This window comes from Danio rerio, chromosome 7, assembly GCF_049306965.1.
Source record: "Danio rerio strain Tuebingen ecotype United States chromosome 7, GRCz12tu, whole genome shotgun sequence".
Classification (NCBI taxonomy): Eukaryota; Metazoa; Chordata; class Actinopteri; order Cypriniformes; family Danionidae; genus Danio; species Danio rerio.
Window position 1 is genome coordinate 33,639,091 of NC_133182.1, and position 26,495 is coordinate 33,665,585.

Genomic DNA, 26,495 nt, shown 5'->3' on the forward strand with positions numbered 1-26,495 from the left:
CTCTTAAATATGACTATTAATATTTCATCAAATGATTTATTTATACTTATTTCAAGAGTTTACACTTAGATATTGCTTGACAAGAGAACCCTGAGCTCGGAGATAGTTGAGCCCAGGGCTCCCGCCAGGTCCATAGAGCATGTGAGGGTGGTTCTCGAGAGCTCCCCTTTTTGTAGAGGAGGAAAGGAGGAGAAAGGGGGTGGATGGGGGGGGTTTCTTCGGAAAACGAAGATAAGGGAGTAATATCTAGCTAGGCTACTTATAGTGAGTTAGGATAGATCTGATTGGCTAACTAATGAGTGTAGATAGTCAGCCAGCTGCAGTCAATTATATCACGTGCTCCTCTCGAAATTAGTTTGAAAAACTTCGCTTAATAAAAATGCCCGATATTTCTTTGTATATAACAGTGAATGATACATATTGGGTATTTTACATTTAAATAGGAATTATAGCTTTAAAGACATAAAGTTTTGATGCTTTAAACCTCCTTTTTGTCAATAACAAATCACAAACTATAAATCTGCATGTCATAACAGTGAGATAAAACATGTTACTCCATCTTTCTGTATTCAAAAAACATCAGCTGATCAAACACACACAACATTTTACAACCAATTAATCCAAAATCCAAAAGAACAATTAATGCAAACTCCTTGTCAGCATTGAAAGCTCCCACATCCTCAGAACTGCTTAATTAGTGCATCTTGTCACTGTGGGATGCAATAATTGTTTGTCATCTTGTCTGTCAGAGTAAACAAACTTAGGCGGTGGTCTGCTATCCTGTCTTGTCAAAACAGACCTGCAGCCCAATAAACATGTTTTGTATTCTTGCATCATAATGCCATTCATCATTCTTACCGGCCTGTATTCAGTAAGAGTGCGTGGCATCTGGCCCAGCAGGGTCACGCCAGGGGCACGCGGCCCATGTCATAAGCTCTTTAGAGGGATAACCACACTGATCAGGATTGGTCTGGTGTAAATATTATACAATTCAGCTGCAGATTAACAACAGATAATGGTGATTACAGGTTAAGATAAGGTTAAATTATTCAGACCGTGCTACATAAAAATGTAGACTAATGTCTTCTGCAGCGATATAAAAATATTAATCTGTACGTTTCCTTGACTACAACAGTCAGTTATTTTGTGATTACTGAACAACATAATCTCCTGCTTTAAAATAGATTATATTGTTGCTAAATATAACTAATCCATGTGGTAAAGCTGAAATGTCAGAGAGAGACGAATAAATATTGATTCTGGATATGTTTGTTTAACATCACAATGCCTTGATTCAAAGGCAGTTCTTTATGCATACAATACTGATCAAATGTTTGGGGTCAGTATATGGTCTGAAGGAAATTTAATTTGGTAGAGTAGGGCTGCACAATATATTGTTTGAGCTTTTATTTTGCAATGTGTGCATCTGCAGCAGTCACATTGCAAGATATTTAATGTTTAGTCTGGATTAATGCTGGGCGATATTGCCAAATAAATTATCACAAAATCAAGGTTCATATCATTCGATATTGATAATAATTGAATATTTTTTAACAATACATTTAGGAATATTAGGATTTTTAACCACTTTATTATAATTTACCAACATTACTAAGGCAAATAGTTTTAATAGTCAAAAACAAAAATATTTAAACAAAATATCTGATCTCTTTATAATTAAATAAACAGAAGTGTTAAAGAGACCCTTAAACTTGATAAAGAAATTGTTACAAAATGTGCGCAATTGTAAAGTGTAAATACTGAACAATCAAAGCAAATTTTAAGGTAGATTAACATCTGTAAGGTGTCAATAATAATAAAACAGTAAACCTAAAACTTTGTCAACAACACAAATTATGATAATCAAATCTGAGCTTTCCAGTAAAGGAACAAGCCATCATTATTCAAATACATATTGCAACATCACAAATAGTAAAGTTTGAATGACTATAATACCCCCTATGCTAAAAAACATCTTTCAGATGGGAGCTAGTGGCTGTTAATATTAATATTAATAATTAATATTATTAATTATTAATATATTACACACACACACACACACACACACACACACACACACACACACACACACACACACACACACATTACATAAAAATATTTTTATATTTCACTCCCCAACAAAACAATCTAAATTATGACTTTTCAAATAGAGCTATTTAAGTCATCTAGTAAAATTTTATATATATTGCAATATGTATTGCACGGGGAAAGGAGTTAAATTGTTAAAAAAAAAAATAAAATTCCACAACTGTACTGTGGAAAAAAAAACATAAATAAAATTGTCTAAAAATATTAAAGGGAAACAACTCTTTTTTTAAACACCGATATTAGTAAGAAATATTACTTAAGCACCGAACTGGGATATTAGAATCATTTTTGAAGACTGAAATTTAAAAAAAAAATTTATTTTAAATAGAAATTTACTTTAATGTCCTGTGCCATCACTTGAAAAAAAGCATTTCAAAATATATTTAAAAAGTGGGAAGAAAATGGGGGATAGTACACCCAAAATATAAAAATTATTATACAAAATGATCCTAAAATACCAACAAAAATGTACTTACCCTTTACTTACATGTTTTAGTTTTGTTCTTCTTTTGAACACAAAGATAAAAGAATGTTGCATGCCTGTCAATGATTTACACTGTATTTTTTTTATTCATTTCATTTTATCATTATCATTTCATAATTAATAAATGCACAAAGGTTTGGAACCACTATCCCCTTAAATTATAATAATATTTCATACTATTACTTGTATTACTGCAATTGTGTTGTTACTTATTACGGAATTCTAAATTACTGCATTTATTAATTCATTCAAAAACATATTTTTATAAACAAATCTTACAAACCATAAACTTTTAAACAGCTTGAACTGGTATACCCTAAAAAACTTAATGAATGTGAATGTGGCCCTTTATTTTTTTTTCGGTCTGACATAATATTAAATGTGGTATTGGAATAGACACTAAACTGTTTTTCCTATTCAGTGGCCTGTTCTCTTATATTGAGCTCACTTTTGTAGTAAGGTGCTCTTCGCTGGAGTCTAATCGTTTGGCCATCCCAGCGGTGCATTTAAAAATCCCCGTAACCTGGTGTGTGTGTTTGTGTGTGTGTGTGTCTTTGTGTGTGTTTAGCGCAGTGACTCTAAATATGTCTGTCTGACGGCAGCTGCTCCTGATTTAATAGCTTTGGCTGAGGTGGTAGGCCTGGGATTCAGAGACCCATAGTAATCAGTGTCTCAGAAACTCGAGCGGTTATTTAAAAATCAATGGCTCGTCATTAAACCTCAGCCCCCTTCATTCCCTGCCTGCACATGTATTGATCTGCTCGTACGCTTACTGGTTATTGATCACACCGGTAATTTGCAGATAAGTGTACATGATGCATGGAGGGAGGGCCGCTCGGGTAATAGTGCGGGACTATTAATACTGGAGACCATGGACAATATAAAAAATAAATGAATAAATAAAGGAAGCCAACAGTGCTGGGGGACTATGGTGTGACATAATATTTTTGTCATTAACAAAAAAAGATCATACTACATTACCATTGTGGTTAGGTCTTCAGGCTAATTAAATAAAAAGAAAAGTCCAGGATACAAACTTTTCTATACATGATGGTACCATTTATATGATGACAAAAGCCACCAATTTTAGGTAATTAGTTTTCTACTGCTCGTACACTGCAATAAATACCTGTTAACACTTTCCGTACTCTTTGATTCACGAGTGTTTTCCATTTATTTATGGTTGTAAATTGCATTATGGGAACTTAAGCTCTGCTCTGTTTATTTTTGATGTAGAAAATTCAACTTTACAAAGTCACTTTTATTGACATTTTAGTAGTTAGAAATAATATAATGTATTATCTATAATATATGGAGATATAAGACTGTAAAATAACAAATAAGATACTGGCAGTTTATTACAAGGTTTGTGAATGTAATATACAACACTGACCCAGACATTACATCACTTTAAACTATTAAAATTTAATAAAAGTCCCTTTTTCAAACTTTTCAAGGTTATAATTCATTAAAAAAAAAAGATCAAGATTCCATAATGCGATTCAAAATTATAAACAAATGGGGAAAAATAACAACAAATATAAGAATCCCAAAATATGGAAAACTGCCTGTTTACAGATATTATACAGATATATATTACAGTATCAGTACATTTAAATTAAGACTGAAAACACATCTGTTTAGCTGTGCCTTTACTGAATGAGCACTGCATACATCTGATGGATCACACTATTACGGTGCGTCTTCTTTTTCAATCCTTAAAAACCTGTTTTAACGCATTTTAATCTATTTTCATCTGATTTCAATTGTTTGTAATTCTTTGTTGTTTTTATTTTCTTGCTTCTTTTATTCTTGTTTATGTAAAGCACTTTAAATTATCATTGTGTATGAAAGGTGCTGTATAAATAAACTTGCCTTGCCCATCGATTAAATGAGGGCTATGCATTATTACAATATGATGTGCTTTATTATTAGTGTTGTCTAATTTATTTAGCTAGATAATTTCTTTTCTAAAAGAGCTAATCAAATTTCTTCACAATTTTAAAGAATAAAATAGCAGAAAATACCTCAGAATACTTATGATAATGTGTTGCACTCAGTGTAGTGAGTTATAAATGTAATAATTAAACAGAAAATTATCATGTTTTAACTTAATAATTTTACATATTATTATATAACTAAAAGTATATTATTCTAACAATTTACTAATTACTATACATTGTAACATATAGTAGTAATTTAGTAAATAATACTATATTAATATTGCATTATTAATCTTACTTTTGCTGTTAATTTAACAACAATAACATTGTTATTATTGCATAATTTACAATAATAGTATTAATAATTACTCAATAGTTAATAACCAGTTAATAATAATAATAATAATAATAATAATAATAATAATAATAATAATAATAATAATAATCATCAGCATCATCATCATCATCATACATTCATTCATTTTCTTTTTGGCGTAGACTCGTTATTAATCCGCCCCAGCAGTATAAACGGCCAACTTATCTAGCATATGTTTTATGCAGCGGATACCCTTCCAGCCGCAACCCATCACTGGAAAACATCTATACACACTCTTTCAAACACATATACTACAGACAATTTAGCCAATTACCCAATTCAGCTATATCGCATGTCTTTAGACTTGTGGGGGAAACCAGAGCACCCGGAGGAAATGAGGGGAGAACATGCAAACTCCACACAGAAACGTCAACTGAACCAGCCGGGGCTCGAACCAGCAACCTTCTTGCTGTGAGGCGATTGTGCTTCCCTCTGGGCCACCGTGCTGCCCTAATAATAATAATAATAATAATAATAATAATAATAATAATAATAATAAGGGATGCTCCAATCAGGATTTTTGGAGAAGATATCAAGTACTAATTTCTCATCATGGTGCACGGTCAATACAGTGTACCGATTCTGATGCTTCAAGCTTTATATAGATTTAACATTGCATACAGCACATTTTCCCTCAAAGTATGATACTTAAGTAGAGATTTCTCTTTTCCTAAGAGAATAAATAAAGGATGTTGCATATAATCCCTCAAACATGTTTAACTATTTAATGTGCACACATCATGGTCAGAAGCAGCTTTACAGAACATAACAGATAAGACATAAAAAAAAAAACTGGTAAGAAAAACGACTAAGAAAGCAATTTAGAAACATTGCAAATAACGAAAAAAGAATTAAAAACTTTAAATTGCATATGTGATGCATAAGAAGGTAAAATAGATCTTCCTCTGCTTGTAAACCCGTAAACAGAAACTTTTGATTGGTTCATAAGATGATAATTTAAATTATATATAACAATAATAATAATAATAATAGTAGTAGTAGTAGTAGTAATAATAATAATAATAATAATAGAAACAACAACAACAACATTGATGATTATGATGTTAAAGACTAAGACAAAAGGAAAAAAGTACAAAAAAAAAAAAAACTCAAAAAGTCCTAATTTTGAATAAAAGATTGCTTTAAGTGGTCAAAGTCTGGCATGATCGATCACTTTTCAAACAATCAATAGTGAATGCTGGGAAAAGCAGAGCAGGTGCCAAAGTGAATGAACATCACACCATAATGTATCAGTTTCACACAGGAGCATGATGGGAATCCGAGTGTCAGAAGCACACACACACACACACACACACACACACACACACACACACACACACACACACACACACACTTTTCAACAACACGCCCTCCACTCACAGCAATTTCCATTGTTAGTGTAAGAACAATTAAAGCTCAAACTGTCTCTCCCTCCCCTGTTCGCTGGAGGGTTTGTGTTTGAAGAGTGTCTCCTTTGTCCTCCACTGAAGCGGAGAAGGTTAAGTGCAGTACGCCAGATCACTAGAAAAACAAGGGAAGAGGGCATTCACTACCAGAGCCATTCACTCTGAACTACTGCCCCAGTTATGGAGAATAAATTCAGCGGTGGGAGGGATGGATGGTTAGAAGTCTGATAGAGAGCTCTGCATAAAGAGCTTTTAGATATAATTGTTCCGTTTTGGGTGTCTGTAAAAGCTTAGCAACATAAGAACACTTGTTATGCTAATAAACTGTTTTAAATATAAGGCTGGGGGTAAAGAGGAAGACAAAAACAGACAAAGGAGAAATGCAACACGCTGTTTAAACCAAAGCACTCGCAGAATAAACCTGTTCCCAGATCATCTCTCTCTCTTTCTCACCCTCTCAGCCTTATTTTAGTCCCTAAGGAACACAACCGACACGAGTTCGCATCAAAGTCTCGGTTATCCCCTCCGAAAACCCCAGGGCCAGCATTAGCATATCTTAAGTTTGTGTACAGATGCTCTGTGGCATTGATGGATCAGCCGCATCTAATGTCCGAGTTTGTACGCACCTCTTAAAACAACCACAGCAAATAGCCACTTCCTGATGGTTTAAATGTGCTGTGTGCACAGGGACAGCAAGCTCCATTTAGAATTCAAATAAAGAAGCATTTCACATCTGACTTTTGTAGTGCCAAAAATATGGTGTACATCACTCAGAAACTGCTAGTTAATTTCACAATCACTTCAAAGAAAATTAAAAATTACACAATTTATTTAAATTGTGTTTTGAAGTAGAATGATTAAAATAGATCTATTTTAGTAATAGTATTTATAGTGCACTAATACGGAACTTTTGGCCAAAAATGATGACTGATAAACATTTTACATTATGGGCTGACTAATACAAACTTCAAAATTAATTAAGAACATAATGTAAAAAGAATAGTTAAGTAAATGAAGAAATAAATTGAAGTAATTGAGGAATGATGTGTGTGGTAATGGAAAATAATAAGCTTGTGCTTCATCTCGCTCCATTTCGACCATGTTGAAATGTATTTTGTTTAAAGAATTGTTTTTGTATGATTTTTATGTTCAAAATAAATAAATCAAATCAATTATTTCAAATCAGATGAAAAAAAAAAAACATCTTATACAGAGGATAACTAACTTTTACAACCGTAACGGAAGAAAACTACAAGGTATTTCCAAAAAATTCTTTACAAATCGTAATTATGAGGTCAAATTATCCTTCTTAACCTAAGCCTAATCTAAGAGTCTACTGAATCTGTAGTTAAAATAAGGTGACATGTAGTTAAAGTTATGCTCAGCACAATATCAAAACGAAAAAAAAAATCTACATAAAATTTAGGGTTGTGCAATTAATCGGAAAAGGTTGCGATCTCGATTCGACCCTACACACGATCTCAATTCAGCCAGCTATATTTTCAAGGTCAGGAGAGAAGCAGAAAGGTGGTCGCACAAGTCTTTCAGCAACATGGACACCTCCAAATGGTGTTGAAAGTGTGACATACTGTATTTATAAGGTCTAATTCAGGCCAAAAAGTAATTTCTGTCATAATATAATGACATATTAGCAGCCGTGAATTCACACATGCACTGTTTGTTTTCTACCGAGAGGATGAACGCGTGCCTGCCAATGATGTCTACTTTAGTGAACAGAATCTGCATAGGCTGTAAATAACAGGTAATAAAGTTGTAAATAACAATCATTTTTTGCAAACTGAACTCAAAGTGACGGCAGCCACGACATCTGCGCATTCGGCAGTGAAAAGTGAAACCGAAAGCAAGCACATCATTTAAATAAACATACCGCATTTTAAAGTTATGATTATGACAAGCATTTGATATATTTTCTTTCATAGTGAACACAGAGGCTGTGCATAAAAATAAATGTTTACCGGGTCAGTATAACTCCTCTAGCCTATATAATGTTGAATATAATGCAAGAGGGAATCTGATAATAACAAAATGTTTCTTTTTACCAGTGAAACAATGGTCTAATAATGTAGTCAATGACAAGCACATGTCTTAAACATAATAAATCAACTTTAGAATTATGAATAGTTGTATTCCGATGTCATCACTTTACTGTGAATTAACAACGTGGACATATTTAAAGTCCACCATTCAAACTCTATACAAAATGTAGCATTTTAACCAACAGTAGAGCTACACATAGGCCTAATATTAATAGTGTTACTTCACCATATATTTGATGATTAAAAATAATAATAGCCTACTCATATTAACCTATTATTTTACATCTACAGAATCATGAGAAAATTGCGATCTTGATTTTAGGCAAAAAAAAAAAAATAAATAAATAAAATTGTGATTCTCATTTTAGCCAGAACCGTGCAGCCCAAATAAAATGCACTAAAATTTTCTTGAAAAATTAACATTAACATTGTTTAATTGCAAGTTCAGATTTTTTTCCCTGTATAAAATGTACTTAATCACTATCTGCACCCTTAAGGCTTGGCTATACTTCCTTCTAAGTGTTCCACTCCATCCCGTACAGTTGTGTTAGACAGATGTGCAGTTACACCGAGTAAACCTATTCGCTTTCAATTTTCACCTCACACCTGCACAGTTGCACGTACATCATGTATGCAAATAGAACATTTACACTGTGTGAAGATGGCATTCACAGATGATCACCGACACCATTAATTTAAAAGAATTGGGCTTCTGTGTCTGACAGAACACAGATATACTGACCTTGTGACACAACCTTTGTCATTACAAGTGTTCACGTGAAGTGGAAACACATTAATTATCTAGTACTTTGACTGAGTACCCTATATACTCCGAAAGCTCACAGACATGTCAAGATACTTTTTTGAAATGGAAAAAGACACATACTCAAGCCTTAACAGGACTGAGGTGGTTAAAACAGTCCAGCTTCATGCAGAGATAAAGCTCCAGCCAGGTTTTTCCATTAACTCTACGTCCCTCCCACTTCCCCCCTGCCTCCTCCTCTGATTCAGTACCCGTCCCATCACACCCCTGCTAATGACAGGGACCCTGCTGAGCTTTTGTGGCTTGATCCACAGAGTTCACTCCAAACTGCCACCCCAGCTACTCAGACCCCCACCGGCAGCCCACCTAAACCCTCCGCCCCGACGCCAAGCCTCCCGGGACCCATTCAGCTGAGGGAGGAGTCCCACGGTGACCCTTTCTTAGGGGCCATTATGGGGACTCGTAATGGCTGCTGGGCACTGCTACATGCTGCCTCAGAAATGCTGGAGCTCTTTCACAGAGCTGCTGGCTGGACGTGGCGTTTTGAATGCGGTGGGTAATGATGGGGAGAGAATGAGAGAGGAGGGAGGGATGTGTGTGTGCGTGTGTGTGTGTGTGTGGTGAGAGTCTGTTTACATGCATAGTTCCAGACGTGAGTACATGCGAGACCGAGAGGAAGAGAGACTAATGTCCTTCTGAGAGGACGCATGCTTTTATTAACAAATGAGGGTGGGTTTGCAGGCCTAACTGCCTAACCGATGGTTGAGATTAGCCACTGGGAAACATCTCTTCCTGATTGGTCGGCTTTCAACCGACGGAATGGAGTTCCGCTTTTCCACAATGACCATAAATCATCACTCATGGCTATTACGGCAAACCCACATGCATTACTACTCAAACACAGGTAAATGTGGGCAGGCAAATCAGTGCCCCAGCCCGGGATTTGCATTAGCGTGTAGTGCGGCGAAAGAGAGTTACACTCGAACACGCCGCACACAGCCATAATGTGCAAATGAGGCGAGGCTGGCACCTGCTGCAGATTTGCATGAATTCAGGGAAAACACAGGCATCAAATAGGGAACCAGATAAGAGAATGGTGTTGACTTTATATTGCAGTATATTCAGACAATAGCTCTTTATTAGGCGCGAGGGTGAAGCTGCTATAAGGAACTATGGGAATTTCTTTTCCAATGGAAATGTACACATAATAACGATTTTAAGGAGGGGGGGAGCAGAGGGCTTATATACATCCTTTATCTCTACATGTAGTGTGCTGATGTAATCTAGCCTCATGCAAAATACCACTAAGCACAATCAAACTAAAGTATTTTGCATATGTAAAATCAAATGCAAATATCTAAACACTGCAACAGCAAGAAAAAAAGCGATGTGAAAGCGTTTGAAAACAATATCAAATGCATCAGACGCATTTGAGATAAGAAACTGTCAGTGGAAAAATAATGGTGCTGATATATAAAAGGTTGTCTTCATGGCTCATTTTTATGTACCGAGACGCTCAGGGATAATAAAAAAAAAAGGAGTAAAGAAGTTATGAAGGCATTTCTTTGAGATCAATGAGCAAACGCTTCTTCATATTTCAGCTGCTTTGATCATCGTGTCAGTTGATTTCATCAGAGAGTTTCAGAAATGCGTATCTGTTGCCACAAGGCCGTATCTACAGCATGTCCCTTGTTTAAAACACTTACGTTTTTGCACAGTATTTTTGTTTTTAAACGTCTTCAGAGTAGTTACAACTACAAGTAAGCAGTAAAAGATTTAAAGGTTAAATAAAACCAGATTGTCAGATAATGACGTTTAGTCGCAAAGTTGCAACATACAGTGCTCAGCATATACGAGTACACCACATTTTAAAAATGAATATTTTTTATCCCTTTCTCAGTGACTATGAGTAATATATATTGGTGCATTTGAACAAAAAAAATTTTTAAGAGATATATTTACTAAAATAATATTTTAGTCACTGAGCATCTTTAAAAATAGAAAGATAATACAATTAAATTCAAGCAAAATATTGCAAAATTATGCAATAATATCTTAACAAAATTTTTATATATTTTTAGTTTTTCTTGATTTTTGCTATTTTTTTTAAATTATTTAATATTTTTCCCTAACATATACAATTGAGTTATTAATTTTTAAACCATTATTATTATAAGTTATTTTGTTAGATTAGCTGCAGTGCTATATGAACTAATGTATATGCATAAATATTATATTTTAAGCATCCTATAGAAAATTTTAATTTAAATGAGAGATTTGTGCAAATAAACATTGACAAATGAGTGCAATTAACTTTATCTAACAAGTTTCCATATGCTGTAACAAATGTTGAGCGACTGCATATTTGAAGAGGAATTGTCAATAATATAGGGCCTTGATGATTAGTCTGATGTTGAATTGTTTTCTATTATGCTATTTTAGGAAATTACTTCATGAAGCGTACAGCAAGATGTGTATTAGGGCTGCACAAAACTGGAAAACACTGACATTGCAATATTTTAATTCACTGCAATATATATTGCAATTTAAATGCAATTTCACTACATGACTTGAATAGCTTGTGAAGACTTCATAATTTTAGATTGATCGGGATGATTGTGTATTGATTGTGTATTAGGCGTATCTGCATAAAATGTCATTTTAAAAATGACAAGTATAGTTAAATACAACAGACAAAAGAACAAATAAACAATGATTTATTATATCCTGGGTAGTCAAACAGTATTCAAAAGCAAAAATCAAATAATTACTGTACACAGTATATTATTTTACCCCAAAGACTAAGTTTGAACTGCTGAGTAGCTGGTACAACTCTCCCTACTCTCCAAAAATGTTACTTATCCAAAGCGAGCATAGGGGCTATCAAAATCACTCTAGACCCCTCACACCCAGCACACTGCCTCTGAACTTTTAACTTCTGGTCGACGCTACAGAGCACTGTGCACCAAAACAGCCCGACACACAAACAGTTTCTTCCCACATGGACGAAACAATCCATCTAATGAGCACTTGATGATAGTAATTGTGAAACAAACATCACTATACACTTTTTATACACATACTGTATACACTTATTTAACAACATACTTTACATGCCAATTTGCACATACAGCTGCACATACTGTATAACACTGTCTATGGTAATGTACCTCTACATACACTTGTCAATTTGTATATTTGGATTCAGTACTTATACTTTTATTTTCAAAATATATTTAGTATCTGTTTTTTTGACCTGTCTCTGTAATTCAGCTGCACCGAAGAAGCTCTATCATGAAAGTAAATTCCTTGAATGTGTGAACATACCTGGCAATAAAACTCTTTCTGATTCTGAACAAATGTTCAATTAACCTTTAAGCAACAAACATTTAATTCACTGTGCTCAAGTTTGCTCAAAATTCTTACAGTCAGGCCTTAAAAACACATAAAATTAATACTTTCACTTGAAGGTTGAAATTTGAAACTACTCCACCATGTTGTTAACTTTAATGTCTGGTCAACTAAAATCCCAACTACATTGCAGATCCCTGCGATATGACTATTGCGATATGACTTGCAAATTGCAATATCGATGCTGAAACGCTTTATTGTGCAGCCCTAATGTGTACTGTGAAACTTGCAGGATTTGTTGAGTTTACATGGCATACACACCATGCACTGGGAGCGAAATACACACTCTTTCACACATATTACACACACCGCCGAAATTTGCAAAACACAACCCGGCGGAGCTAATATACACAGAATGGGCTTGGGGGATAAGCAATTTCTGCTTTGCCCCTCAATGAGTTTGCATAATAAGTCATTAGTTAGAATAATACAGTGCATTCACAGAATAACACATTCTTTGTGTTGGGAGCTCTAAGAGAGTGCTAAAATATTTAAATAAGGAGAAAATGAATCTGTGAATATCCAGCCTCTAAAGCTGTGGGTGTTGAATGTTAATCTCTCTCTTTCTCTCCTGCAAGCCACATCGAGTTTAACCCATACCAATGTTTATTCCTCATAAAACTAGGCCACATTTTCCAAGCATGGAAATTTACATATTATTTACATTTGCTGCAACTTGCCTCACTCTCCTGATTCTGTCATATTGTCAAACAGACCATGAGAGGTCGTTTTCGTGCATTGCACAGTATAACATAACTTGGCACTGCATGTGGATTGTGCAATAGATTTATTCTCCACGCATGTGTAGGTGTATACGAAAACACAGTTGTGTATATAGTGCTTTCCATTATTTATGATCTCACTTGCCTGTTGTTGGTGTAAATATAACACTGTTCTCTTATACGGTGCGGCTAGTCAGCATGCTGCAGACGTATGGTTTGGACCAAGCTGTGACTCATAGAAATACCCAACATGCACAAATCTCTCTCTCACCATCAGCGCGCCTGTTTCTCTTGTCCTATACACCATCAATCTTGGTGGGCTCATTTATGGATTAGGACTACGTATCAGAGAGATGGAATTTGTTTGTTTGTTTGTTTTGTTTGTGCTGGAGGCTGGAAGAGGGTTTGAGATGAATAACTAACAAGACTGCCATGTGCTGATTTGAGCCCAACAGAACAGAGGCACTGCTGTAAAACCGAATACTGCGCTAACCAATTAACATTACCCTTTGAAAAACAAAACAAACAAAAAAACTGGTGATTTAAAACCATCCCATTTGCACCATGCAGTAAGTAACAAGACAGAACTACAAGAGAAAGTGTGCAATCAAAATAATGACTACTACTACTTCAGTGCTTCTCAAACAGTGCAAGATCTGCCATAACTGATAAATTACCAATACTAAACGTCTATATTGGTCTTTTTTACAAGGTTAGTTCATTTGCTCCCCCTCACATCTTTCTATTTGAATAAAACACAAAACACAAATGAAGACATTTTTATGCAAGAAATTTCTTTCCTTTCACTGAAAGTTTGTTCAACCCAAAACTCTAAATTCTGTTCATCTAATAAAGGGATTGTATCTTCAGAAAGCTTGTAATAAACTGCTAACATCACATAAATGTATTTGTTTATTTATTAAGATCTTTTGATGAAAAATTTGATGTGTACAAACGAAGTGATTAGCACTTTCGCCACAAGGCAAGATGGCTGCTGGTTCGAGCCCCAGCTGGGTCAGTTGGCATTTCTGTGTGGAGTTTGAGTTGTTTCTCCCCGTGTTCGCATAGGTTTTCTCCGGGTGCTCCGGTTTCCCCCAACAGTCTAAAGACATTAGGTGAATTGAATAAGCTAAACTGGCCGTAGTGTATGTGTGTTATTTGAGTGTGTATGGGTGTTTCCCAGTGCTGGGTTGCAGCTGGAAGTACATCCGTTGTGTAACATATGGCATATGGCACATATGGCGACCCCTGATGAATAAAGGGACAAAGACAAAGGAAAATGAATGAATTAATAAATGAATGAAGTGTACAAACATTTCCCCTGTAGGAAATCACTATGTAAAGTCTACTACCGCACATCTACTAGATGAAGTTTAATAGCACCTAAGAGCTTAAGAGAACAAGGATTTGCCCACCCCAGAACTCATCATCACTGGTTTCCCTTCATCTTTATGTATACTGTAGATTACAAGCTAAAATGAAGCTGAAGCTACATTCCTATTTTGATAGTCTTGATGCATTCAAATCTAAAAGCACCTGCCATTTAGCCATGCCACCAACAAGGAAACAGACATGCAGAATAATGCCAGTGCAGGAAGTGCCAGCTTTGGGCCCTAAACTGAGCCAATACTGGCTCCAGCATTTGGCTGAATGTTAGATTCATGTGTCCTGCAGTCAGGGCTGGTTTGGCCCACAAAATCAAGCTCTCATGCACAAATGTGATATTATCAAGGCGGATTTAATTAGTTCCAAAGACATTTAGACATATCCATGGCCTCTGGTGACTGGATCAAGGTCGTTAGGCATTCATTCGGGCATTAATTTGATGTAAAACTGATTCAAACACTTAAACAATACAAAAAATAACACAAATTGCTAAAACTTTAAAACAAAAACAGAAATGGTGTAAATAAAAACCTGAAAATACTATTAAGAAAATACAGTTTGAGACATGATCATGTGATACTATAGTACAGTGATATTGAAGTAACACCGACCTGGGGTGCATTTCCGAAAACCATCGTTAGCAAACTAGCAAGTTTCGTCATTACAAAAATTGTTTGTTGATTTGATGTTTACCAAATCCATCATTACAATGAACATTCCCAAACTGTGTTGCATACCTGTATGTTTGCAATGATAGCTGTAGTAAAGTTGTACTAGAGCTGTAGTTAGAAGCATATTTTCTGGCTGTGTTCTATTCCCAGTAATCCCCCCTATGCCCTGTTCCTTTCAAACGTGCAATATTTAAACTCGGAATGATTAAAAAAAAAAACTTAAAGTCATCTCTCTTTTGTTTTTTTTACAGTTCAGTTTTAGCAATCTTCTTATTGACAATTGTGCCTCCTTCAAAGTGCACTTTGAAATAATTTATGCCATTTCAAACGCAGCCGTGGTTCATGACAAAAGCTATAGGTGACCTATGGAAAGCGAAATCTATGAACCTAAATATAAAGGTTACGTTAATGATTTTAATTTATAATAGCTTAAGCTATTAAGAAAGTAAATGAACTGTATTGGGCCTACGCTAGAACATTTCTGCAGTGGTGTGAATGTGTGAAAGTTGTAAAAGTTGACTACTAGACTACTTAAATAGATTATTTAAAATTATATATTTTTTATTTCTTAATACCTATATATATATATATATATATATATATATATATATATATATATTACAACCATTAACGTGATGACTTATATATGAGATTAGAATGTGTGTTCGCTTTTTGTAAGTGGTTTTATGTTTTAGAATAGACTATGGTGTATTCTCAATAATAATTTTAAAGGAAACACAATCCCTAAACATGTCCCGTTAACATATATTTCAATTTAACATGCAAAACGAGTGCATGTTTTTACCAAAACTAATATTAGATTATTTTGTGTTATGTGTGTGTGTGGGTGTAAAACAATATAATTTGCACAAAAAAAGTTATGGGGTTTTTCTCTAAAGAAGTAGTTACTCCACCCAGTTAGGAGTGTCATTATTAATGTTTTAAGTTTTAACTAACGTGATTCAAACAATGGATCTGCGAAAAAGAAACTACAGTTTTGGCAAACACTCGTCACTACATCGTTCTTTCCCCAAACAATGCATCGTACTAAGATAGTTCAGCCCCGAGTTTTGTCATTGTTTGGGAAAAGCACCCCAGGATAGATTATCTACATGCAGGGATCCAGAAGACAAATACACTTGTAAAAATTCTATCATATAACTAACACACCTAAACTGCAAATTGCAATTGTCTTGCATTGACACGTCTTCCATTGTTTTTCTTCTCTTTCCTCTTTCTTTCTCAGTCTCAGGCAAATGTTTTATTCCTGCCCATCTTTAAACGTTTAAACCTTGCATTAAACCGTGAACGATTTAATACCAGGTATCAAACACGTCATCGTAAACACTGCACTAATTAAGCTTAATTAAAGCAATCTAATGGATGCGTAATCACTCTGTGGATACGAGCCCAAAGAAAGGAGATGAAGCATTCAGCACGCACCCACACGCGCTAACAATCACTTGCTCTCCGAGTGCACCCACTCCCATCAATCAAGGTGCTTTCCGAAGCCATGCCAATCCTTCATTAAGCAGAGAAAGAGCCTCATAATTAAGATAATGCAATAATCTAATAGAGTCGTTGCCTCTGTCTCTCGCAGTGTAGTACACCTGGGAGGCACCACTCAATCTCCATAAAACTCAGACGATGGACAAATCAGTTTCTCTGAGCTGGTGTAATGCTTTCTGAATATTCATAGTGTTTTCAGAATTTTAATCAAAGTCAGTGATGGACTCGAATATGAGCTGGCCTGAACACACACACACGACACACATACACATAATAAAGCATGCAAGCGAATGCATAATTCATATTGCTTCGCTCACGGCAGTTTGGCCACAGCTGGCTAAAGGAAATGTGTGAGTGTGAAATGTGTGTGTCCTGGCTTGAGGGTTTTGGCTGTGCATGCTGGACACATGGTAGGTCCAGATGTTCTGGTTTCGTATGTGCATAGCTCATCAAAAACTCCACGCCTGTGCCACCCTTGGGCCCCTGCCAACCCAGACACCAAGCAGGACTCACTCTGCCATCTGCCATGTGCGTGTCCCAATGCATCATGGGCTTGCTGTGTGTGTGTTTTGTGATGTCACAATAAGCTGATACAGAAGACGACGAGCTGGTCGCCTTCCAACGTAGACCTTTTGGCCAACACCACTTGACCATCCATGATCTTTCATACAGGTGTGTTGTTGGTTTTCCTCTTGTTTTTATTCCAAATATTTAAGAGATGAGCTACTGCTTTCCAAGTTTTTCCTTTTAGCCCTGTCCAGTCTTCAATTTAAAAAAAGTCCCAGTCTAGATCCCGACAGCTTATACACTAGATCTGAATCACTGAACTGAGCACCTGTCAATACTGTATTTACCAATATGCACATAGGCACACACAAACATTCACCCTGGAGGCTCTAGGTGTCCAAGCTCAAGCGGCTCTGGCACAGAGTGATGATGTGCCCCCCATGACTGCCCGCCATTTTGTTTTGCTTCACTAAGCATGTCCCAAGTCTTCAGTCAGTCTCACCACACAGCTTTGGTATATGGCAGCCTGTCAGAGATGCTAATACCCTCCCTCCATCTCTCTGACTCTCACACACACACTTATTTTCGGTTCAGTTTTTATTTCTGTTCAGTTTACCTGAAGCAGATATAAAAGTCAATATAATAAAGTACACACCTATGCTACACTTTGTTTGTCCCTTGATGTTTTGCAAAGCATTTGAGGCAATTTATAATAATTAAATCTATTATACTATTTATAGAATTTTGATCATATATTCTATTTTCAAATATTTTTAGCAATTAGACTTACTTCAATTCCTTTAATTGCTATGTCCCACTTTGTGCATGCATCGGTCTCAGAACCGTCATTATTTTACCCCATTACATTCCTAAAACTGACAAACCACTAAAGTAACATCATCTAGACCAGTGTGCATAGGACTACTGTTCTTAACAGTTATACTCCCATGTCCCAAACTCAAATGTAAGGCTCTATCCAAATATGCATACTTGCTTACTGTGTAATACGCACAAGTAAAACTGTAAAAACTATTTAATATTTTATGACTCATTACATTCAGCAAGTATCCGAAAAAAAACTCATGCTTTTAGTTTATAAGGTAACCAAAAAAACAAACAAACAGTTGATATTTATATAATTATATTACATTTAAAAATGTTACATTTTTAATAAATAAATAAAAATAATTGCTTGATTACTTGAATACATTTGAGTTAAATTATGGTAACATTTTAGTAAAGTACCAACTTTCACTATTATTATTATTTAAAATATACCATCCATGCAGTGTGTAACACAGCTCTAAGTGAATGAAAACATCCAGCTGAGGTTGAAATCTGAAAGTGCACCTATTAAAAAGCTATTGCCTTTCTCTCAAAAAAAGTTGACTCAGCCATTTAAACGATATGCCATTATTTAGAATATAAAGCTGTTTGTCATAACATTTGAACCAAACATTGCCCCACCCACAGACAGACGTGGGAAAACTTGAACGCCAAAACTGTGAAACAATGTATTGAATTGTGTGGGATGGGATTGTATCATGACATGAAGATGTTCTGAACTGTGAGTTAAAACAATTTTTGACCAACAGGTTTTAACATTTACCAAGAGATGAGGCTATGAGGAATAAATGTTTAAAGTTCATTGCAACAGCAATACCAGAGAATCAACACACACAAATCTGTAAAAATCTAAAAAATAAAATAAAATAAAAAAAACGTACTCAAGGATTTCTTGAACCTTTGAAGATTTGGGCTGTTTATTTGTTCTTTTACAGTACACAATCTGCATGATTTTATTCTACATCCATAATCCTACCAAATACCTACAGTAAACCCAACTACTATAATAACTTAATTAGCAGCAAACTGGAACTTTTAATCATGGATTTATTTAATGGTTTGCTAATAGCGGGAATTGTACCTTAAAATAAAGTGTGACCAGAAGTATAAATGCAAATATATATATATATATATATATATATATATATATATATATATATATATATATATATATATATATATATATAATAAAGAAACACTGAAACATAAAAACTCCTTATTCCCCTTTTTTCATCTTTCACTGGCTCTCTCACTGGGTCGTTGTAATGCTACTGACAGGATTTGGCTGCTGGCTGGATGCTGACAGTCAGACTGAGCGTCATCAAACACCATCCCTCTCGTCTTTGCTCTCCATCTCCCTCTTCCTCACACACACACAGACACACACACATACACAGAAAGAGAAAGGTGAGAAAAGATAGGACGTACAGAGAGATGAAGAGAAGAAACGCTACTCCTACTGCCAAGTTCTTTAGTCTTTTTTTTTTTTTCGATGTGCCTGAAGCAGTGAGATGTGTGTGAGCAGAATACAGGTATACCTGACTGAATGGCTGAAGACCATGCAGTACACACACATACACACACTGTCTGCCTCCTGAACAGTCTGAACATCTGGACTGCAGATGAGATCTATCCAACAGAAATAAATACCAATTGAATTTGGCCATTAGTGAAAGTGATAGTGAGAACTCGCTGTCCCATCAGGTGTTATTTCCACACACACCTTGTATCACAGCCACCCACAGCAAAGAGATTATTTACTGCTGTTGTACGCAAGCAAAGTTCCAGTTCCACATATGAATGATTAATATCCCCATAAAATATAATACCTCTGTAATCAGAACTCTCCGACTCTCTCCCACACACTTAATACATCTGGGTGATACACACACTACATCTGAGAGACTGAGAGACAGACAAACACTATTAATTATTCATGCACTCATGAGTAGCATTAAAATTGGTCTACCACTCCGATAAAAAAGCAGCCATTAGGGTATTTTCATCCTCAACGCACTGTAAACTGAGGCAAACTGTAACAAACCTCTGCATAGAGTGCTATTTGTGTGCAATTTTATGTGTGGGGGGGTTTTCAGCAAAATTTACATTTCCAATGCTGTTGCTCATAAAGAAAGACAGACAGCCAGGACACAAAATAGCTAGTAGTTAGTTAACCACTTTAAACCCAAAGTGTACAGCCAACTGTATATGTGCCGAAAAAGATTTGTCTATCATTCTGTATTCTCAGTTTGCACATGCACTGTAGGAGGAAAATTTTTACAAAAAAAAAAAAAAAAAAAACTTTTTAAAATAGTTTCTTTTTCTTTTATTTATTGCTTTGATAAAATGTGCACGAGTATTATAGGTTTAACTACATGCATATGTGGTTACTTTTTAACCAAAATAACAATAGCTGACTATAGGCTTTTAAGGTTTTTCAGGACAACAGTGTCTTCAGCAGAAAAAAATATCCAAAGATGCTGTTTTAATTTGTAAAGAAATCTTTGTTTTTGAAACTAATGAAGACAGCAGAAGTCAATGACTCATTTTAATTAGTCAGCCTGACATACTGTTCTGAAATATTATAAATCTTTCAAATAATAAAATATATTGTGTTCAAAGAAGAAAAAATTTTGTTTTTCACCCAGACATTATAATATATTTTAGAACTGTAATCACAATAGGGCGAGGCAGTGGCGCAGTAGGTAGTGCTGTTGCCTCACAGCAAGAAGGTCGCTGGGTCGAACCTCGGCTCAGTTGGCGTTTCTGTGTGGAGTTTGCATGTTCTCCCTGCCTTCGCGTGGGTTTCCTCCGGGTGCTCCGGTTTCCCCCACAGTCCAAAGACATGCGGTACAGGTGAATTGGGTAGGCTTAATTGTTCGTAGTGTATGAGTGTGTGTGTATGAATGTGTGTGTGGATGTTTCCCAGAGATGGGTTGCGGCTGGAAGGGCATCCGCTGCGTAAAAACTTGCTGGATAAGTTGGCGGTTCATTCCGCTGTGGTCACCCCAGATTAATAAAGGGACTAAGCCGACAAGAAAATGAAATTAAATTAAATTAAATGTAATCACAATACCGTACTGTGATTTTTATCCAAGGTTATCATTTCGTCAGAATCTTGTACCGGCCCAAATAGCAGACTACAGGACCATAAGGGCATATGCATGTACAGTATTTATTCACAAAGCAGTGTTTCCCACAGGTTTGAAATATACTTTCACTGGCAGTAGCTGGATTGAAACACACTGTTTTTCCACATCACATAAATAGTTAACTATATGCGACAAACAGAAATAATTCCATATTAACTAGATTTTTATTTGTTAAGAAACTGTTATAAACTGTTTCTTTTAAAAAAACAATTAAAAAACTGTTGAAATAACTCTCTATTCTGCATTCAAATTCAGGTTGCTCTATTGACATGGCATTTGTACAGCATTGCCAAAGCTTTTTTACATGTATAAAATATGTAATATATTGACATCATAATGTTAATAAAATAAAAAGCAAATGAGAAATAAATGAATACAAACCAGAAAATATCTCTAAAAATTATAACAATTACAAGAATAAAATGTGTAGATTATTTACATGAGGCAAATGAGTTAAGTAACCATCTCTAATGGTGTACAAATATTTTGCAGCCAATTCATATGTAATTTCTTCCTCTCCGTGTATAAAGTAAAGTTTCTCTGAGTAGTTGAGATGAAAAAATCAATTATTAAATGCATCTCTTGTTCTCGCGGCTGTGCGCATAAAACTTTAGACAGTAAAAGCAAAAGCGGAATCCAGGCCTTGCGCATTTTTTAAGTCCCAAAAAGGCACGTCTCTGTGGGTAAGATATGAGAGAATATTATTCACTACTTAATCGATCGCAGATGTTTGTTTATGTAAGGAGGGTACAAAGAAAAAGTGTTCAAGGATGATAATGCACACTGCATTTAACCTCATGAGCCACACGATTTATGTCACCTTAAAAAAATTTAATTTCCAAATCTGCTTCCGTTTCTTTCATCTGCTGCACACAAAAGAAGATAGAAGATACCAATGGTACTCTTTAGTGGGCGTGGTGTACAACAGAAAGTTTCAGTCGACTTCATTCTCACTCGAGGAAGAATCAAAGTAAAGCTGTACGGGTCGTTCACATATCATATGAGGAGCACTTCTCTCAAAACAGAGGCTTTATACACATAAATACTTGGGAATAAATGTTCATTACTAACTTTTCTATGAACATGATTTAATTATAACTGCAGATCAATAACATGTGCAAAATAGCCTTCTGTAACGTCACCAATTATATATAATAAATAAATAAATGCTACATATATGAACACACACAGACCCTTACAGTTTCCGATAAGTTACCAATTACAGTAAAACTACACACAGCATACATTTAGTCCTCATTTTTGTTTAAAAACAACACGCAACATACAGCCCACAGTCAGTGCAAACCTCTCATCTGAATATTTAATCTTTACCAGCACATGTAACCTTTGTTAGAAAGTAACTCCATCATAACGAGTTAATAATAGTTAAACATGGCAGTTTGTTCATGTTTTACATTGCTGATACAATCATTTGCTTCTTTGTCTTTTTTCGTGCTTCACCCTTACGTTTGTTCGTTTCTGAAAGGATCGGATGTCAGAAACGGTTCAATATTCACACGCACGTTTTTATCATCAGCTCAAGAAGTTTGTTATTTCAAATATAGTCGTGCGGCGAGCGCACATGAAAAAGCGAAGCCGCTCGCACTTTAGGCAGCCTTGTAAATGACTAAGTTGCACAGAGTAGATTCTGCTTTTCTTCTTGGCTTTGTGGCTGTTCATCAATACGACAACGAGGGTTTGTTTAAGCTTGGGTCAACCATGGCTTTTTATTACATGTATATATTTTTACAGTGTAATGTCTCGGCTGTGTATTAAAAATGATACTTCCTTTTAATTTCGTTCTCCTGGCTTCAGCATGAGCTAGTGACGTTTCTCTGTAAACTACTAGCAATCACCTGCACGTCAAGCTCCGCCTTTTGGTATCCTTTTGTTGTGCTAGGTACCCCTTCGAAAGGGTACCCAAAAAGTGGTCCGGTACTGTTTGCTTTTTGGTACCATCTGACAGTGGAAACGGACATAAAAGCGTAGCAAACTATACCGTACAGTACCAATCAGTGGAAATGGGCCATAGTGTATTCTTTAACCCTGTGTGCTTGGTTAGCTGATCTTCACCAAACTGGATTTCTGATGCAATCCCATATGACACTGACAACACTACATGAACATGAGAACACAATGCAAACAGACACATGGACCAAAACAAAGGACATTCTCCGGATTATATGAAATACAACTTGCATAATTGTGGTGTTAAATTAGACATAACATTTCTCCTAACAACCTGCCCCAAACAACCCATAACATAGTGAATGCCAAATCCACCTCTTTTCCATCTCATTTAACAAAGCTTTGTCAAATACACACAAGCACTCACACACACACACACTGTTAAAACACAAAGCAAAGCATCCCCGGATAGAAAAAGTAAAGCATCTTAGTGCAGTGGAGAGTGAAGTACATGCTGTTTTTAATGTGCTGTAAAATATTGATGTGGAAAGTGTGTTTTCTCTTTGTGTGTGTGTGTGTGTGTGCACAGGGAAACATCAGCCAACCCAACATGAGATTTGCAAGCTACTATTTCACGCTGATCTGAAACCAGCGGCTCCATCTAAATTTGAGTCTTAATTGCAACATGGGAAACCACAGAGATGATCTCAGCTCAGGGTGAAAGAGGCTGCGGGTAAACAGAAGGGCCAAAGGGCAGCTAATTTCTCCATAAAAGAAGCCAGAGAGTGGATGTGTCTAGTTACAGTGATGTGTGCTAACACTGTCAGATAGATACTTTATTCATGCTTCTGTGCATATACTCTTTACCATGCTTGTTGCTCCGCACTGGACCGAGCAGACACCCGATATGGGGCTCTGAACATCTATCAGCACTATCAGAAGCTCTTACCACTTTATCTTCCTCATCCAAGAGCACTTCTCAAACTGCAACTGATAAGAGGTCAGAGTTGACACTGATCACAGAGCAGGCATTAGAATGGAACTAGAGACGGCCTGAGCTCTTTCTGATCACAATCGTGCAGAAGGAGATGCTTTCCTGAGCTTAAAAGCTTCGAATGCGATTTGTGCTTCATAAGCAGTGAACATGTCTAATGTATCTTCATTATCCATGTGCACACAGTACAATGAAATCTATCACTGTGCGCACAGGTTTTCAGGGGGCACTAAATTTGATCTTTCAGCAGCCCGAGGCAGAGGGCACACACACACACTCAATGAGTGAGAGAGAGAGAGATAAGCCCCGTCATTGACTACTATTAATCCTGCCTGATTTGCATTGTCAGAGTGCCTGTGTTTGAACAATGCTGTTGTTTCCTTGTTTGCTAATTTAGGAACAAACATTTGCCTGTGCAGCAAACAAGCTCTCCCAGGATGTGTTATTAATAGGCTAATTAAGCCAGCGGTAATGAGCAGGATTACAGCTAATTATGACAAGATTTGTTTTGGCGTTCCGTCTGGGAAGAAGCAGTGGAGTGTGTACATCTACCTGGGAGTTCATTACTGCCATCACTGTGCACCTGAGTGCACAGAATGCACGCTGAGGGAGGAGGGCGAGCGCGCTGTGTGTTTATGAAAAGGAGGACGAGAAGAAAGACAGCGTGAAGGTGTGAACGGTTTAGGGTGGCGGCGTCCTGAGCTATGATATTGATAGCACATATAGAGTAGACAGCAAACAATACACTTGTGTTACGAGTTTGGTATTCGGTTACTTTCTTACCTAATGTTGATTTGATTGCTGAGAAACCACAACTCTGAACTCTATAAACTCCGCCCCGTTGGTTACTGTTGCGCAGACTCCAGCTAATGAACGAGGTGGGGATTTCCCGCTAAAGTTCGGTAAGTTCCAGATAGGGCGGGGCTTTCACAATAGAAGTTTGCGCGTTTTTGCTTGGTCATGTGCTTTTTTTTCCCTTTCGATTTTAGCTTCTCTCTATTTATTTGAATGAATATTTAACCAAACATTAAGACCATTCAATATGCAAATTACGTTTTCCTGCAGTAGAATATTCATATTTACATTCAGGTCTATACATGTTTTTTTAACTAAAAATCATTGACTCACAAAACGGCTAGTGTGCATTTAGTTTGACATTGATTAACAGATGCTATAAATTCTTTAATTCACCATAAAATCAAATTCGATGGTGGCTGAGAGAGCTTAATGTGCTGAAATTTAAGAAAACACTTGCAATTACAAAATGCCAGCAAATTAAGACAAGATCTTCATGCGGTTCACCACAATTGTGCTGCAAATCCTAAAAACACATTTTTTTTAAAAACACTGCATTTTCTTACAACACAAACAAATTACGAAAAACACGTTGCATTTTCTCATAACACTTTCAAAAAGCTTGAAACACAACAGTTTCAAAGGGGACCCTAAAACATGACAGACCCCGCTATTTATGGTTATTTAGGCTAATAAAATACAAAAGACAGGGGAATCAGGATGTAAAAATAAACAAACAAAAACTCACCTTTCGAAGATCACCTACAACTTCACTGAGCAATAATCACGGCACAGTGGCATCTGTCATGTAAGATTTCCATTGTTTCCATGCTATTCAAAAGTGTGAGAAAATGCAGCTAATTTTTGTAAATTGTTTGCTTTGTGAATATTTGCAGTATGTGTGCTGTCAAACGAATAAAGATCTTTTCGTTGTTTTTTTTTTTTTTTAATTGCATTGTTTTCTTTATTTGTAGCAGGTTAAGCTCTTTCAGTTACTGCTGTTTTTATAGACTAAATAATTTATGTATCTACATATATTTTTTAAATACAGCTTTATTTTTAAATTTTTAATCCAAACATTTATTAATCGAATTATTTAAGCAATCAGTATTCAATGCATCACTTAAGCACACACACAGTTTGACTGTGTTTCTTTTGTACAATAAACATACCAGTTAAGGCAACTAAATGTTCAGGGCACATTCAAAGGCTGCATTCTACTTCACTTTAGACATTTGCAAACTTCCCTAGCTACTCCTCAGAGGAATCCTCATCACCATTTTAAAGGCCTAATCCCAATTCCATTTTTGTACCTCTTCCCCTTTCTCTTAGCCCTTGAAGCAGTGTGAAGGGGAAGTGCTTCAAAGTTTCCCCTAAGAAATGGGACAGCACTACAACACCTGCAATTGTCATCATATGTCATTGCGAGCTGTTGCTTCATTTGACGATGCTGACT

The 26,495-nt window shown here is 36.0% G+C and overlaps 1 long non-coding RNA gene across 3 annotated transcripts in view; it reads right to left on the reverse strand.

The window, feature by feature from the left end:
* LOC141375393 (uncharacterized) overlaps positions 1–25,115 on the reverse strand; it is a 143,971-nt gene extending 118,856 nt beyond the window's left edge. For all 3 annotated transcript variants that reach the window (XR_012383376.1, XR_012383378.1, XR_012383377.1), the window contains exon 1: positions 25,028–25,115. This is a non-coding gene — a long non-coding RNA (uncharacterized lncRNA). The remainder of the gene's footprint in view (positions 1–25,027) is intronic.
* Positions 25,116–26,495: the final 1,380 nt, after the last annotated feature.